Raw genomic sequence first — 16,748 nt, forward strand, 5'->3', positions numbered from 1 at the left:
GAGGCGCGCTCCGAAGCTGCAGAAGACGGAGCCGCGGAGCCCGGGGCTCGGAGGAGCGCGGAGCCCAGGCTGGGGCTCTCGGAGGACTGGAGCTGCCGTGCTGTGGGCACTGGGCAAGTCCCCTCTTGCTTCTCATACATTAAGTTCCTTTCCACCAGTTAGGGCAAGTCAGCCAAGGTAAGGCTTCAATAAATGACACTTTACTATGTAGTGACAATATCTTTGTACAACGGGGCTGCTTAATCCAGTTCTGAGTTAAAAAAAAAAAAAATTTGGTGAAATCTTCCTCTCGGGTTGGTTTCACAGGGTCTGGTGCCAGTGGGAAAGTTGTGGTTAATGCTTCATAGGCAGTATCGCTAGCATACATTTAATTATTTTTCTTAATCAGGAATATTGCCAGGGAGCCTATGGAATGTGCCTAATAATCCAGCTGGTCTCTGTTTATGTTTATCTGTGGATGTGCCCTGCCCCTGAAGAAGTTGGAAGGGTACTCTGCAAGGCACATTTGAATAGCAATGGCATCAAAATCAGCTGTCATGTCTCTCTTGTAAAAGTGAGGGAAAGCATTGACAGAATAGAAACCGAGATGCCGAAATTGAAATTTTGATAGTGCTTTTTAAATATTGCCTTCCCAATACCCTTAAAATTACATGCTATATGAGCACCGAAGCTGCAGCAAAGCCAGGCTCATTTTTCGTTTTCTTCTTTCACTCATTTTTTTGGTACCAATCACTTTCATGAATGCTTATTAAAGCTTAAGATGAAACTTTTACTTCTTTTAAAGGGCACTATAAATGATGCATGAAAAGGAATTAGGTAAGCTCCTGTGATCCATAACATACTTTATTTAGTATATGCACTTATGTTTGTTAACTCTGATTCATTCCCCCTTGTTAACTTCACGAACCTGATTTGTTTGGGTCTGGAAATAACAATAATTTTGTCTTCATCTTCGTGTCTTACAAACAAGGTGAAATTATGCCTTACGCATGTTTATATGCCTCTGTGTGTGTGTCTGTTGTGCGTACAGATGTAGAACTAGAAAAACCTATCATATGTAACAGGTGAAAATAGAATTTTATTAGCTGGTTATTGAAGTGTTTCTTTACATTCATGCTTGGTGTATTTAATGAACTTTTAGATTAATCAATAGTAAATGCTCCTTGCTGTTTGCCTGCTAGATATCAGGAAATACTAAAATAAAAATCTTAGCTAAAATTATTATGGTCTTCTGTTTGCTCAGGTGATGGCATCACTGCTTTGAGCCGAGAGAGATCAGAGAAAGATTTTATTATGCAGCCAAAAAGAAAAAAAGGAAAGAACTTCAGGCTCTGGCTGTGTTTTGGAACCTTTATTTCCCTCTCTAGGATCACCCACAGATTTTTCAAAGCAGGGGGCTTTCCTTCTGCAGTAATTGTTTCTCTCTGTTTTCGTGGACTTGCATTGTCAGAGAAAATATTCTAAGTCAAGAGTTTGGGATCCAGACTAGGTCTCATATGAACCTTGTTCCATGTGGACAGAGGAAGGAGGAAGAATTTGATAATTAGTAGGAATTAGTTGTGCAGTCTTAGCACTCTGGTGCCTGTACCCATCATCATTTCAGATTTTTTCAGGCCTCCTGTTACATATGTAATTTTGGATTTCCTGATAATAAAGTAACCTAGGTCAAGACATTTGTTCACTTAATGAGGCATTCATTCAGTGGGCCTTGGGGATAAGCATTTCATAAACTATAGTGCTGATGCTTTTCACAGAGGTAGTCAAGAGGAGTTGGAAAGAAATTCATACTAATAGTCAAGTTTGATATCCTAACAGGACAACAATAAAAGGTAAAAAAATGATGATTTTCTATTTCCAATACAGCAGAAAGGTCCAAATGGAAATAACCCAATAGCAAGAGAGAAAATAATAGTGGAATGAAGGTAAATGTCATTATTTCTATCTGCTAATTCTCTATCCAGTGAATGTTGGGTAGGGTTAGTTATAGTAGTTGCAAACGTGGTCACCAGCGACTGGTGCTTGAAGAAAGTCTATACATTGAGCAAATCGAAAAATATTATTCCTCCTGATGATCTGATTCAGTTGGGTATAGTGGAATCATGAGTATGAATGGGTCACTTAGTCCAAGTTTATAAATTCTTTATATGAAGAGTGCTATATAAAGTAAGTATAAAGTACTTTTCCCATTTGGCTCATACAAATATCATTCTTACGCTTTCTGTTGATTTTTGTGGTGTGTTGAATACAGACACATGTTTATGAGTTTGTGTGTTCCACTTTTCCTATATTTGGCTTGTTGATGATCAGAAGAATGTGGTATACCTTAGTTCTTTGCAGCCTGGTATAATTGCCCTTGGGAATCTAAACATGTGTGGACACTTCAACAGATCAAGGATAAAGAATTTTAACTTATTAACCTGGAAATATTTATTTATGCAGAATGACTGTATCAGTTGTAGTGGAGTCTAGTTAAAAGTAAGAGAGAGAGAGAGAGAGCTTAAGAGATTAAAGATAGCAAGGGTATAAGGTGTTCTTTTGCTTTTCTTAATAAGGAATCCAAAATCTTTCATTTGCTTATTTTTGTGCCTTTCTTGAAGTTCCATTAGACATGTCATAGAACTATATTCTAGATGAGAGCTTCTTAACTTTAGTTCCATTGATATTTTGGGTTGTAGAATTCTAATGCTAGGAGAACTAACAGCATCAGTGTTCTACTCAAGAGATGACAGAAGCAACATCTCCAGATTGTGACAACTAAAAATATTTCAAGACATTGTTAACTATTCCCCATAATGGGGACAAAATTGTGCCCCTCTTCTACTGAAAGCTCTTGCTCTAGGGAAAAGAAAACCAAAGGATGAGCACAGAAAGGAGTCATGGATTACACTGTTTGAGTGGGCAAGTGTCCATGTATATTGTTCCATTTGGGTGTCTATGGTAATCCCCCTTCTCTTTCTTTGAATGGATTTCAACTTGTAGGTGGTTCATTAGATTCCTAATGAAAAACTATGGAAGAGCTTATCAGTATAATTTTTTTTCTGTAAACTGAGAAACTTGTTTGTACATTATTATATACTATATATGTTTATAAAGTATATATAGTATACTGTACATAATATGTGGTATATTATCATATACTAACATTTACGGGAATGAGAGGAAATAAAAATTGGAAAATAGAAAAAATAAATGTTGAATCTGGAAACAAATTTCACTTCTATTTTTCATTCCAGATGAGTCTTTATTATAAATAATAAATGAAAGATGCTGATTCTCTGTACTCTATGATTGCTTTCTCTTTGTGGGGGCAGTGTGTATGTATATATATATATATATATATATATATATATATATATATATATAAACATTTGCAGTCTCAGAAGAAATGTTCACTACGGTAATCACATATGCTTAGAGTAGTGTATGGTGTTCAAAGACTTGAGAAGTAAAAGTAAACACTTTGGTTTAAAAATCATAGTTCATTACCGGTGGTGATGTAAAGCACAATGGGAAAAAACACCAAGCCTAATGGTTTTAAGACATGGCCTTACGTGGGCCCTGCCATGGATTACTTGCATCACGCACATGTCACTTCTACACACAGGCCATTTTCTTCATCTGCAAAAGGAGATACTAGGCATGAGAACCAAATAACATAAAGTGTTGAAATGAGTTACGGTTTATAAATAGCTACACCAATGTTGGTAAATTATTATAGATTCAATGTCTTTGGCAATTTAGTTGATGAAAATTGACACAAGATTATAAATCTTCAGCTATTTTAGGGTGGCTAAAAATCTCTAAAAAGGGCAGCATTAGCTTTTAAGTGTTTTCATAGATGAAGTAGTATATCTTCACTTTGAAATCTGTGATTAAAATTATGTATAAACTTCATTTTCCTCAAATATGTCTACACTTCCCCATAGTATTCACATTTATAATTTGTTCAAAAATGCAGCCATCTAAACATAGAATGCACCTTGAAATACACTCTTCCACAATAAGCACTATTACAAATTTGGTATACATTACAAAATAAAATTTAAATAAATAGATTAATGTGGATAGTTATATATTATTATGAAGTGAAAATTATATAGACATGTATGCATTCAAACAGGATATATAGGCAAACATATTTAGGTAAAATAAATAATTTGATAAGATTGCCAAACTAATTTTATAGTATGTTCATTCTTTCATGTGATTATATCAAGAATTCATGCATATTTAACAAGAAACCAGTAAGTTGTTATGCACAGAACTGATATTTAACTGGTTCAGTGTTAGGGGTACACATTTGTCTACAGTTTTCCCTTTCATTAGGTAAAGGTGATTTCAGATTGGACAGTGATCCTGACACATTGAGTGTTCTACATGTTGACTAGTGCATATGATTACATAGATATACTATGATTCATTTAAGTAATCCCCTGTATATTTTATTAAACAAAGAGTAAGACCAACACAAATTAAATAATTTAGAATCTATTATTGCTGATAGTGTTTAAAGAGTAGCAAGAGTTCCAGAAAACTGAATGGGCGGTGGTGAAATGCAGGAGCAGACCTAAAAGGAATGGTTTAGCCTTTCGAGTACCCAAACTGTGTGAATGTTGGTTCTGTAGATACCAGAATTCTATGTAAAGTTCTGCAATGCTGAGCTATATCCATTTAGGAAATGTGTTGGTAAGATGAGAATAAAATGAACAAAGTACAACCCCTAAAAGTACTGGAGTGAATTATATGAATAAAGCATACATTTTGCTTGTCCAACCTCTGAAGGGCTATGTCTTATTTAATATTTTACTTGCACTGCACAGGGTATGGCAGATGAACTGCCAGTAAATGAGTTCCAGTATTGAGGATGCCTTCATTGAAAAGAGAACTTGAACTACCATTTCCATTCTGTTTTATCTGTAGAGGACCATAAGTATCTTAAAATGTGTTTTTAGTGTCCTTATATTTTGGGATTTAGGGTCAACATATAAGATTTATGTTTAACTATGCAGATCCAATGTCACTGACAATCTCACTTAATCTCATTATTTTCTGACAGTTTGATACCACAAGTTTTTTTAAATAAGACATATTTATTTGGGTTAAACTCACAGTTGTCAATGGGATTGAAATGAAGACAAGATGCCATTGAATCTATTCAATGGATAACCTATTGAGTCATTGTATTACTAAGAATTTTTTAAACTAATATTGGTATTAGCAAAGGTGTGAGCAACTCTTATTAACAGTTATTCTGGATGGAAATGAAAATTAGTATACCAGATTTAAAAAACAATTTTCAATCCATTTCCAGAGAAAGGAAAAAGCAAATTCACTTAACATGCAATTTATGGGAATAAACCACTAGGATATAATCCAAAATAACAAAAATGAAGAAATACCCCCAAATTTAAAATTAATTTAAGAATTTGAATACCTAAAAAAGTAACAATTAATTTAAAAATTTAATTAAGAATCAGAATATAAATTGTAATAAATTTATGAAATTTGAATGTAATATATTAAACATGATTCAAACCACAGGACTGTGAACCAAAGCATTGCTGGTTTGATTTCCAGTCAGGGCACATGCCTGGGCTGTGGGCCAGGTCCCCAGTGTGGGATGTCCTAGAGGCAACCGTACATTGATGTTTCTCTCCCTCTCTTTCTCCCTCCCTTCCTCATCTCTCTAAAATAAATAAAATCTTTTAAAAATTATAAGTATTGTTATTTCAAATATTCTAATTACTTGCATAATGTATTGAGACATAAATGTGTATCCCCCTAGTCTTCTATAGTGTTTATATATGTTATCTATGCATTTAAAAAAACATACACTTAGTACATTCTAGCTGCAATGGGTGATATTTTAAATATAATGAAAATATAAAATAAAATTATTTTGGTAGTGTGCAGTTTTGATACTTTTATTAAGAACCTACTTGTTGGCTGATTGTTTCAATTTAACTTAACAATAGCTGAGAAAGTCTTGTGTTATTGATTAAAATATAAACCAGTTCCCGAAGACTATTCAGTAAGATTTTCAATTCTGGTGATTGAAATTCTACTGTGCAAAAGGGTAGAAATTCCTCTCTTCTACCTCTTCTTTTAGTTCTTACACCTAGACTAATAAAATTGACACAAGACTAGATTAATGAGGGGGGTGTTTAATGTGTGTGCACAGGAAAAACAATGTGATGCTCAGATCATAAAATAAGGCTTGTATAATGATCCAACTAGGCACCTTTTTATACTGTTTAGACAAAGAAGCAATAATTTGTGAGAAATTTACAGGACAAAAAAGTGAGTGCTCCTTAGAAAGGAGTATAAGCAAGGTTTGCACTTGGGTAGTAAATTAGTAAAGGCATTACAAGGTTTACTTACAGACCTTTTTAGACCCTGAATATTTCACCTCTTGTGATCAAGGTGTATCTCAGCCCTTCGGGAGTGGGGGTGGAGAAGGTGGTGACTGTGCCAGAGTGAAAGCAGTTGAGACAGAAGAGGTTGGATAATGTACTACTTAACTTGAAAATAATGCTGATAGAAATTGATGTTGTGTAGGACATAGAGCTGTTGGGAGGAAGGGGGGGTGAAGGCCAAATTTTGTGTGCTGTTGGAGAGAGTTGGTAGGACCAATGGAAGGAAAGAACTAGGGAGAAGGGGCTCTGGCAGGGGAAGGAGGTCAGGCAGTAAATAGGCAGAAATTAGGTTTGTACATTGTTATTTGTAGATGTCCGAGTGGGGTTGGGAAGGAATTGGTTGGATACATAAGTGTGGTGTTCAGAGGAGAGCTGTCTGCTGGATATAAGAAATCAAGTGATCACACATATATCACATTTAGAGTAAAGAAAGTTAGTATGAATGAAAAGATGAAAAACAGAAGGACTGGAACCTGCAGCAACCCAACACCTATTAATTGGAAAATGAAGGAAAACAAGCACAAGCAGTTGAGAAGCAGTAGCTGGAGAGGGAGGAACAAACCCCACAAGTGAAGGAGCTTGAAAGCCAGGGGCAGATGGATCTCAAGGAAGACACTGTTGCAAAACACATTTAAAATTATTGACATGGGAACTACGAAGCACATATAAACAGATACTCAACATGCACATTCTGGACATTTTATGTATACAAATCCACCTTCTTAATTTGTAAGTGATTCTTGAAGGGCTTTATTCATTATAGCTGCTTATATCTTGAAGACATCCCCCTATGTATTTATTTATTTCTATCATTTTTATTGTCATTCTATTACAGTCGTCTCAGTATTCCCCCTTTGCCCCTCTCCACCCACCCCACTCCCCACTCCCACAGCCCATTCCCAAACTGCTGTCCGTATCCATGGGTCATTTATACGTGTTCTTTGTCTAGTCCCTTTCCATTCTTTCCGCCATTATCCCCTCCCCCCTCCCCTCTGGTCACCTTCAGTCTGATCCATGTTTTCTTGCCTGTGGTTCTGTTTCGTTCATTAGTTTATGCTGTTCATTAGTTAATCATTTTTGAGTCAATGTGTGCCTGGCATTAGAAGCAACTGGAAAGTTTTCTGATGTCATAAAAGCAAATATTGACACAAAATTATTGGTTTAATTACCCATGTATTTTATTCATTAGCATAGTTCTTGTTCTCTAATGTTTTCATTGACTTTATATAAAGTTTGATGTTGCATTTATTGCTTTTACCATCTGAAAAGTTAGCAATGTAAAATATATTTTATTTATTGATAACAAAATTGCACTTCTTGCCATCCAAAGTTATGCTGCAAATAATTATAATAAAGTAAAAGTAGATATGAAAACTCTTTTGTAGCCAATATTCCAATTAAGGGACTGTATTTTTTCTTCCCCATTCTACAAGTGATTTATGTCTAGCCTTCTAAGTGTGGGAGAAATACATCAAAACCCTAGATATAAATCCTCAGTTTGGGGTTCAGGTATGGCATGACTTATAAAGTTGTGAAACTGATCTGTAAGCAAGTAGGCAAGGCTCCCATATCACAGATCATTTCAGTGATTCCCATATCAATTAAATTGTTCTTCTCATACACCTTTTCTAATAGACACACACACATACACACAACCTGCGACTTGGCAATCACACTCTTCTTCTTAATCTACATAGATAGTAATCAGTTTGGTTAGTGCCTTATCAATCAAGCTTCACTTGAAATACTTATATTCTCAGATAAATTACATGGTATGGCATCTGAAGCTCAGTTTTGTGAGAGGAGTCACAATACTTTGAACAACTTAATTTATAAATACCGTTTGTGACTACATTGAAAGCTAACATGATAGGCAAAATAACAGCTCTCAGAGATAGCCAAATCCTAACTCCTGGGACCTGAGAATCTGTTACTTTACATAGTAAAGGAAGATTAAGAATGTAGAAGGGATTACGTTTGCTAATTTACTGAGCTAAAGTAGGGAGATGGAAAAGAGAGACAGACAGGTGGTGAGTGTGATAACCTGTGACAAGGACTCCCTCTGACTTTGCTGGGTTGGAATATGGATGAAGAGGACTTAAGTATGGAGGGCTTTGGGCAGCCTTTCCTAGAAACTGGAAAAGGCATGGGAATAGATTGTCCCCGAAAGCCTCTTGAGAAAATTGTAGCCTTGCCGATACCTTAATTTTAGCTCCACTGTGACTCATTTCAGACTTCTGACCTGAGCCCTGCTTACTTCTGATCTCAGGAACTGTAAGACAACATTTTGTAATGTAGGAAACCACTAAGTTGCTGGTGTCAGGTTGGCCAAAGAGTCTGTATAATTTTTTTTCATAAAATAAAAGGCACATTTTCTATTTTCACCAATAACTTTATTAATTTGGATATTTTGAGTATGTCGGGATCTCCCACTATTGGCTTCCATTGACTAGAGGCCAGGGGTGCTGCTACACATCCTCCAATGCATGAGACAGCCGCACAGCAAAGAATTGTTGGACCAGTGTGTTAACAGTACCAGCAAAGTCCGCAGCCACCTTTGCCTCATTCAACCTGTCACAACACCTTCTCCATACACTGCACAGTCTTTGTGTGTCTGTGTTTCAGTTGTTTCTACCTTTCTTGAAATAATAAAGCGTAATATACTGAAATGTTGCATATTTTCCTCCATCTTCAACATTATATTGGCTGTACAAAAATTCACCAATTTTGATTATTTTTTTCCTAAGTGCACGTTGATATGACAGCTGTCACAATACAATCTAACAAAATTGTTTCAAATGAAGTGAAAGAAAACTAAGCACTTCTAGGGCCAGTTTAGAATAAAACTAAATCAACTTTTTAGCCAAACCAGTGTTTTGTTAGTAGCAATAGAAAACTAATATAGCTAGTATAAGGAGGTATATTAAGTTCTGCCTTTTTAAAGATTTTATTTATTTATTTTCAGAGCGGGTAAAGGGAGAAAGAGAGGGAGAGAAACATTGACATAAGAGAGATACATCCATTGGTTGCCTCTCACATGCCCCCAACTGCAGACCTGGCCTGTAACCCAGGCATGTGCCCTGACTGGGAATCAAACTGGTGACCTCTCAGTTTACGGGCCAGCACTCAATTCATTGAGCAACCCCAGCCAGGGCAAGTTCTGTCTTTTTAATAAAAACACATCACATTAATATTCTGCAAATGAAGATGTGATAATTATACCATTGACCCAAGACTTTTATTATTTTTTATTAAATTGATGAAAAATTATTGCTTTGAACCTTAAGGATGTTTCCTAAAATAGAATCTAAGCTACAGTGTTCCCTAATGGGAGAAAACAGTGCGTCCTATCTAAACTGCACTCTCTTGTCCTCAATAAGTATATTGTACTGCTATTTATGAGTTTACTGAACTTCTGGTTCCTGTGTCCAGATGTGGTTTAAAATGTATTGAATTATTTATACAGCTCTTTAAGGTATATTATTAATTGATGTAACAATGAAAACTTTATCAGAAAGTAAAATGTAGAATGTATAGTATGATAAACAAATGACCCTCTACTTGGTACATGTTTGCAGTGCAGGACATATTTATTCAAATTTGAGCAATTTCATTTATAAAAAAGCAAAGTTAATTATCATAGAACATTTTATAGCTTACGAAGTATAAAGGATATTATCTGTTATGATTAATAAAGATGGATTTAAAATGAGAATGTAAAATCTGTATTATTTTATTAATCTAACCACTTTTCAAATAAGTGTCTGTGTTGCTATTTAACCTCCTCAAAATTCTTAAATAGGGAAAAAGTTATTTATCCTTCTTGCTTGAATGGCTTTTTTATGCCTAAAGCACAACATTTATAAAAATGTTCACAGAAAGATGTTGAGCACAATTCAGATGTTTAAAAACAAAAGAATGAAGTAAGGCCAATCATCTAATATTGTTTGGCTAATTACGATTTTTATTCAGTCTTTAAAATGTCTCACAGATATTGTTTGCTCATACCTAGTTACAAAACTCTGTTTAACACATGGCTCTGAGAGTCGTGGTGTGACCTGCACACCTGCGCACCTGCGCGTGAGCCAAACTGTGACAGGTGGGAGGACCCAGATGCTTACTGCAGATTCGTCCTCCCTCCACGGGCAGGTTGGTGATGTTAGAGACACTGCAACAAATGCCCCGTCTGGGCCTCCAGTTCTTGATGAGTGTCATGATCATCCTCCAAAGGCCCTGTCTGGGCACTCAGAAGCAGATCAGTATGAGTCACGTGTCCGTCCTTGGTACACGACCAAGTACTAGTTAATGTTCCTCAAGTATTTGGCTTTTCTGATTTATTGTATAAATTCTATTAATTTGTCAAGTAGTCAGTGTGTAGCACGACAAGCCAAATAATGAGAAATATTAATGACCCCCATTTCTCTTTCTTTTTTTTCAAGATTTTATTTATTTTAGAGAGAGGGGAAGTGAAGGAGAAAGACAGTTAGAGAAACATCAATGTGTGGTTGCATCTCACACACCCCCTACTGGGGACGAGGCCCGTGACCCAGGCATGTGTCCTAGACTGGGAATCAAACCAGCCACCCTTTGGTTTGCAGGCCCGTGCTCAATCCCCTGAGCTACACCAGCCAGGGCCCATTTCCCTTTCTTTAATCCCTACTCGGCTGAAGTCTTTAAAAATTATAATTTTATACAAATATACCTTTCTCTATATACCTATATGACATGCATATGTAAACATATATATGTATGTATGCATACATATAGATGAAGAATCATATATCCACATAGGGCATTTAAAGTACATGTGTTCTTTTATTCATAGTACTCTACAACACATTTTATGTATCATGGAAATATCTCCAAATGAATATATCAGTCTGATCCTTCCTTGTCTTTATTGTCTCTTCTTTTACCATGTTTTCAGTCTTGTTTCTGTCTTTATGCCCTACCATACCGCAACTCCGTCACTCTTCGGTCTTATCCCTCCTAATTTGCATGTGTTCCTGTATTAATCAGCTCAGGCAACCATAAAAACTACCATTAACTGTGTGGCTTAAACAGCAGGAATTTATTTCTGAGTTCTAGATTTTGGAAACTCCAAGATGAAGGTGCCAGCTGATTTGGTTCCCCTGTGACAGCTGTCTTCCTAGCTTATAGATGGCCGCCTTCTTGCTCTGTCCTCACGTGGCAGAGAAAAAGCTTCCTTGTGTCTCTTCTTATTAGAGCACTAATCCCATCATGAGGGGCCCAACCTCATAACTTCATCTAAAAAGATGACCTTACTAAGGCCCATCTCAAAATACTATTACATTGTGGGGGCAGGTGTACAAGGGCAACATAAAAATTTGAGCAGGGACACAAATCAGTTCCTAACAGTTCCATTTCCCCCAATTTGCAATTATTATTATTATTGTTGTTTTCATTATTATCTCTGAACATCCCCTGTTTCCTCCTGCTGCCATTTGTGATTCTCCCAAGCATTCTAACCTGTTCAGCCTCATCCCGTTCTCCCATTCACCTTTTTCTCCACAGGCACCTTATTTGACTAGTAAAGAATTTGCCTGAATACGGTAGCCAGCTATGCCCCTGAAATTCATCAGTTTTAATGACTAAATCCACACTCCTTCCCTGTAATGTTTTGGGAAACGATCATCAATTAGGTCATTTTCACCATAGTTTAAAGGTCCCGTACACTGCTGGAGTACTGTGTTCATTGTACACTATAAAGTGCTGTATACCCAACTAGTTTTTTGTATGCTTACACAGATTGCCAAAAATCTGTGTATTTTGTGTTGTCTGTGATATCTGATGACCTTTTTTTTCTAGGTTTATTGAATGCATATGTAAAGTAAAATTTAAAGTCATTGTCTCAGAGTTTTCAAAAAGAATTTCTGGAGAATTCTTTTTCCAGATTTTACTTGGAGCCGTTCAGCGCTCACTTGAGTAATACCAGGAAAAACGTGAAATGACTAGGATCAGTAGTGTATGAATACCACTCAGTTTGAAGTCTCCAAGGCATGAATCACCCTTTCAGATAAGCTACTCTTACCAACTTCAAAGGAGTGACTCAGGAGATATGTAACAGTTTGGAAGCATTTGCTTCTCTGCTATAGCTCCCCACTCCCTTCCAGTTCAGTGCTAAGGAGGATGTCGTGGATGTGTAAAAAAGGTATTTTTAACACAAATGTAGTAATAGCATGCAGGAAGTGCTGACTCTTCCAAGTGTAAAAGTGTGGCTTTCAGAAAGAAGTAAACCAGGACACTGTCAGCATCCTGGAAGTGATACTCTTTTACTAAAGGAAACGCCAGGTGCTTAAAGGGAAAAACCAACCCATTAACTCAGTGAAAAGGCTGGATTGTTCTAATCGATAAACTCTACGAGAATGGTTGATTCTTAGCTAATGCATGTTTATGTCTCTAATTTACTAACAGCAAAAAATCTTTCTTTGTAAAAATTTGATTTTCTAAGCGACATAAAATATTTAAAATAACAATTGCTTAGAATCAGACTGTACTTAATTGTTATTGACCTTCCTGTTATATCTAAGTGTTCAAATCAAAGTCTCCCCTTCAGATATTTATCAAAGTATGCATTTTTCAGAGGAACTCCACAGTTTACTTCCATGCATATTGTTTTCATCTAATATCATTATATTTTATCCAATTTAACATTCATTTCATTACATTTCCTACATTGGAAAATAACATCATAATTATAAAATATAAAAGTAAACACTTAGGAAAAGCACATTTTAATGGTCGATAAAAGATGAATTTAGGTCTAATTTTTTATAGAGTGTAGAAACTCGATATATTGAAAAAATTAAGGCACATTATTTAATGTCTACTTTGAGCTCAGATTTTAATTAGCTGACTGGTTTATTTAAATTACAGTTATATAATTCATAACATAATCATGCTTGTATAGTTGGCCCTGGTAGCTGCAAGTCCTGTCTGGAACCTGTGGACATTGGGCAGGTATTAGTAACTTTATTTTGTATAACAGTAACTGAAACCATAGACTTGCTCAGAGCAGCACACTTCCCAGCAGCTGAATCTGAATGAAGCCTGCCCTGCCTCTTCTGTCTGTCATGGCTCTCAAACACCCAGCCCCCAAATCCCATGGACAGAGGTTCTTAGCTGATGGCCTGCCTCACATTAGTAATAAAATTTCTAAAATGTATAGGACAGTTACTGTTTCCTGCTGCCTCCACCAAATCTGTACATACAATGGTACCTATACTCCTATCTCTTATCTTTGCTCAAATTATAGCAAAGGAGGATCTCTGCTATTCTCTACACCCTGTATCAAGGTCCCCTCTCCTCTCTAAATCTTCCCTGAGTTGGATGCATCATCAAGTTATCCCTTCCTAATGAATCATTCTCGTAAGTGCACTTGGATAACTTACATCCTCTGAAAAAGTTTTCAGGACCCCAACACCCATTTACTCTGCTCAAATAACAACATATCTCAGTCATCTCAGCAAGTGATAACACTTATTTGCACAAATCTGAAAGGAGATGTCCTCTATGCCTTCTTCATCTTTGTTCCTTACATAACTATAAAGTCCTAACTATTCTACCCCTAACGTACATTTAAAATATATTTATTGCTTTCATTTCTGCTGCAACCTTAGTAGTTCATATCACCATGACCTCTTCTACAATGGTTTCCTCTAACCTAATCTACTCACAAATACACTCCTCAAGTTGTCCACCATATATTAGCCAGCATAAACCTCTTAAAAATATATATCATTATATGTTATTCTTTTCTTTCAAGCTCATCAATGAACTACAATTTTATGTGTAATAAAGGAATAAGTTTTGTCATGACCTGTAAAATGCTATATGACCTCACCCAGCTTTCCTCTCTAACTTGACTTCCAATTATAACCACTAAGCTATACTTTCATTCTTTCTCCTACTCAGATATGTCAAGCCTTTGTTGAGGCATTTGAACTAACTTTCTCTTTCTTTGTCTGAAATTTCCTTTCCTTATATTTTTCTAAGGCTTGCTGTTTATTCTTCATGCTTAACTCATACTGTTAAAAATAATGCCCTCTTCCCTAAAGTAGCTCTCTCTCATACCAGCTTATTTTCTCATGCTCTTCAATGATACTTTCTATTTATTAGCTTACTCATTTCTATATTTCTCACCTCCAAGGAGAATGTAAGCCCTACTTCAGCCAGGTTCCTGAATGTTCATTTCCTTTGGATCCTCAGTGCTGTTGCCTGGCACACAGCCCAGAAATATTCCAGAAAATATAAAACAAATATATTCATAAACTAAAATGGAAACTTCAGGATTTTTAAAAGGAAGATTTAAAAAATTTTAATTGAAGAATATCATACATAGAAATAATGCACAAATCATCAGTGTAAAGATTAATACTGCAAACTGAACATACCCAGATAACTACCACTTATAAGAAATAAAATAGTACCTTCATTTCAAGAGCCTTCTGCATGTGCCTTCACCATTTCTTCTCCTTCCCTGGACATCATTTTCCCTGACTTCTTAGTGAGAGATTCAACTTTTATGTTGTATTTTATATACAAATAATCATACAGTAACGTTTCATGGTTTGTCTTCTCAATATTAGTTTTATAAAGTATATCCATTTGTTGAGTGAATCAATAGTTTATTCATTTTACTGCTCTTGATTAGTCCATTGTATGAATATGTTACAAGTTATATATTCTACTATTGAAGGATATCTGGGCTCTTTTAGTTATTAACTTTTGGGTTGGCCAAAAAGTTCTCATGTTTTTATCCATAAAATAAAAGACATAGTTCTCATTTTCACCAAAAACTATACTAAATTGGATATTTTGAGTATGTCGGATATTTCCCACATGGAACAACATTGATTGTTTTCATTCCTGTCTCAATTGGATCACTAACAACTTCAACTCATCTACCCCACCGTGGAGCACCATCCAGCAAGAAATCTCCAGCACAAAACTTCCCAAACCACTTTTGACATGTTCGATCAGTCACAGCACCTTCTCCATATACTGCACATATATATATATTTTTGCATTTCAGTTGTGTTTTTATTTTTCATAAAATGGCTACACAAAAATTCACCAATTTTGGTAAGTTTTTAAATGCACACTGATATGAGAGCTGTCACAATACAATCTAACAAAATTGTTTCAAATGAAAAGGATAACGAAATACTAATAGAGCCAGCTTGCTGTAAAAACCAAATGGATATTTTGGCCAACCCAATATTATAAATAATACAGCTGTGAACATTCTTGTGCTTGAATTCTGAACATATGTGTGCCTTTTTATTGGGTATATACTGTGTTCAATGCCGAGTTATAGGATATGCAGATGTTCAGCATTAATAGATACATCCAAATACATTTCTAAAATAGCCATACTAACTTACAGTCCCATGCCTTCATATGAGACTTACTATCATTCATTCTCAATCTTGTTACTTTGGTCATCCTAGCAGGATAAGATCACAATACCTAATTGAGTTCCAGCACAAACTGTACTTTTAATCTGAAAAGTATAGTAAAATTAGAACAATAATGCATTAACATTTGTGTCCTTCATCTGAATTTATCAGTTTTTGTGTCTTTTTTTCTACCTTCTTGATAAGCAGTCATCTTTATTTTTCTGAATATTGCAAACAGTTTTTAGACATTAGAATCAGGCTTCCGGTGATTGGAAACTGAAAGACTTTGCCAATTCATAGATTGGGTAATTTTGACATTTACTGAACATTTTCTTGATTTACTTTGACAATTTTTCAAGTAGAATGGCAAGATGCAATATAATTACACTGTACTAAGTATATTTATTTCAGATGCTAGGGAACCAAATTGTGTTTTTCAGCTTGTGAGGATGATATATAAATGAGAAAAAACAAAGGCTGTGCTAAAAAGAAACAAGCTCATTCATTTTGATCATCGTATTTAAAACATGAATCTGGCTTGAAATGCCACTTGGAGAGTATATACCACCATAGGGACAAAAAGAATGTCACCTTTTTCTTTTTTATCACTTCTTATTATTTAACAAAACACAGTTATTAGCCATAAAAAATAATAGTTTGGACTTCAGGAAGCAAATGTTCACATTGTTTAAAAACTGACATACATTTTCTTTTTCGTAATGTTTACTAGCACAACGGGGGGGCCCAAACCTTCTCAGTGTGCTTTCCAAGGAGGGAGCTCTAATCATATACAAACCGTTCTTCAAACAAAACCTTTGCCAGGGGCTTTGGCTTTTCTATTTCTCTGATTAGGTTTATTGGCAGAGTGTATAATTTATCCTTATACACAGCTCTAGAATGAATGAGAAAC

The sequence above is a fragment of the Artibeus jamaicensis genome, unplaced genomic scaffold (assembly GCF_021234435.1).
Source record: "Artibeus jamaicensis isolate MK-2021 breed Jamaican fruit bat unplaced genomic scaffold, CSHL_Jam_final scaffold_369, whole genome shotgun sequence".
Classification (NCBI taxonomy): domain Eukaryota; kingdom Metazoa; phylum Chordata; class Mammalia; order Chiroptera; family Phyllostomidae; genus Artibeus; species Artibeus jamaicensis.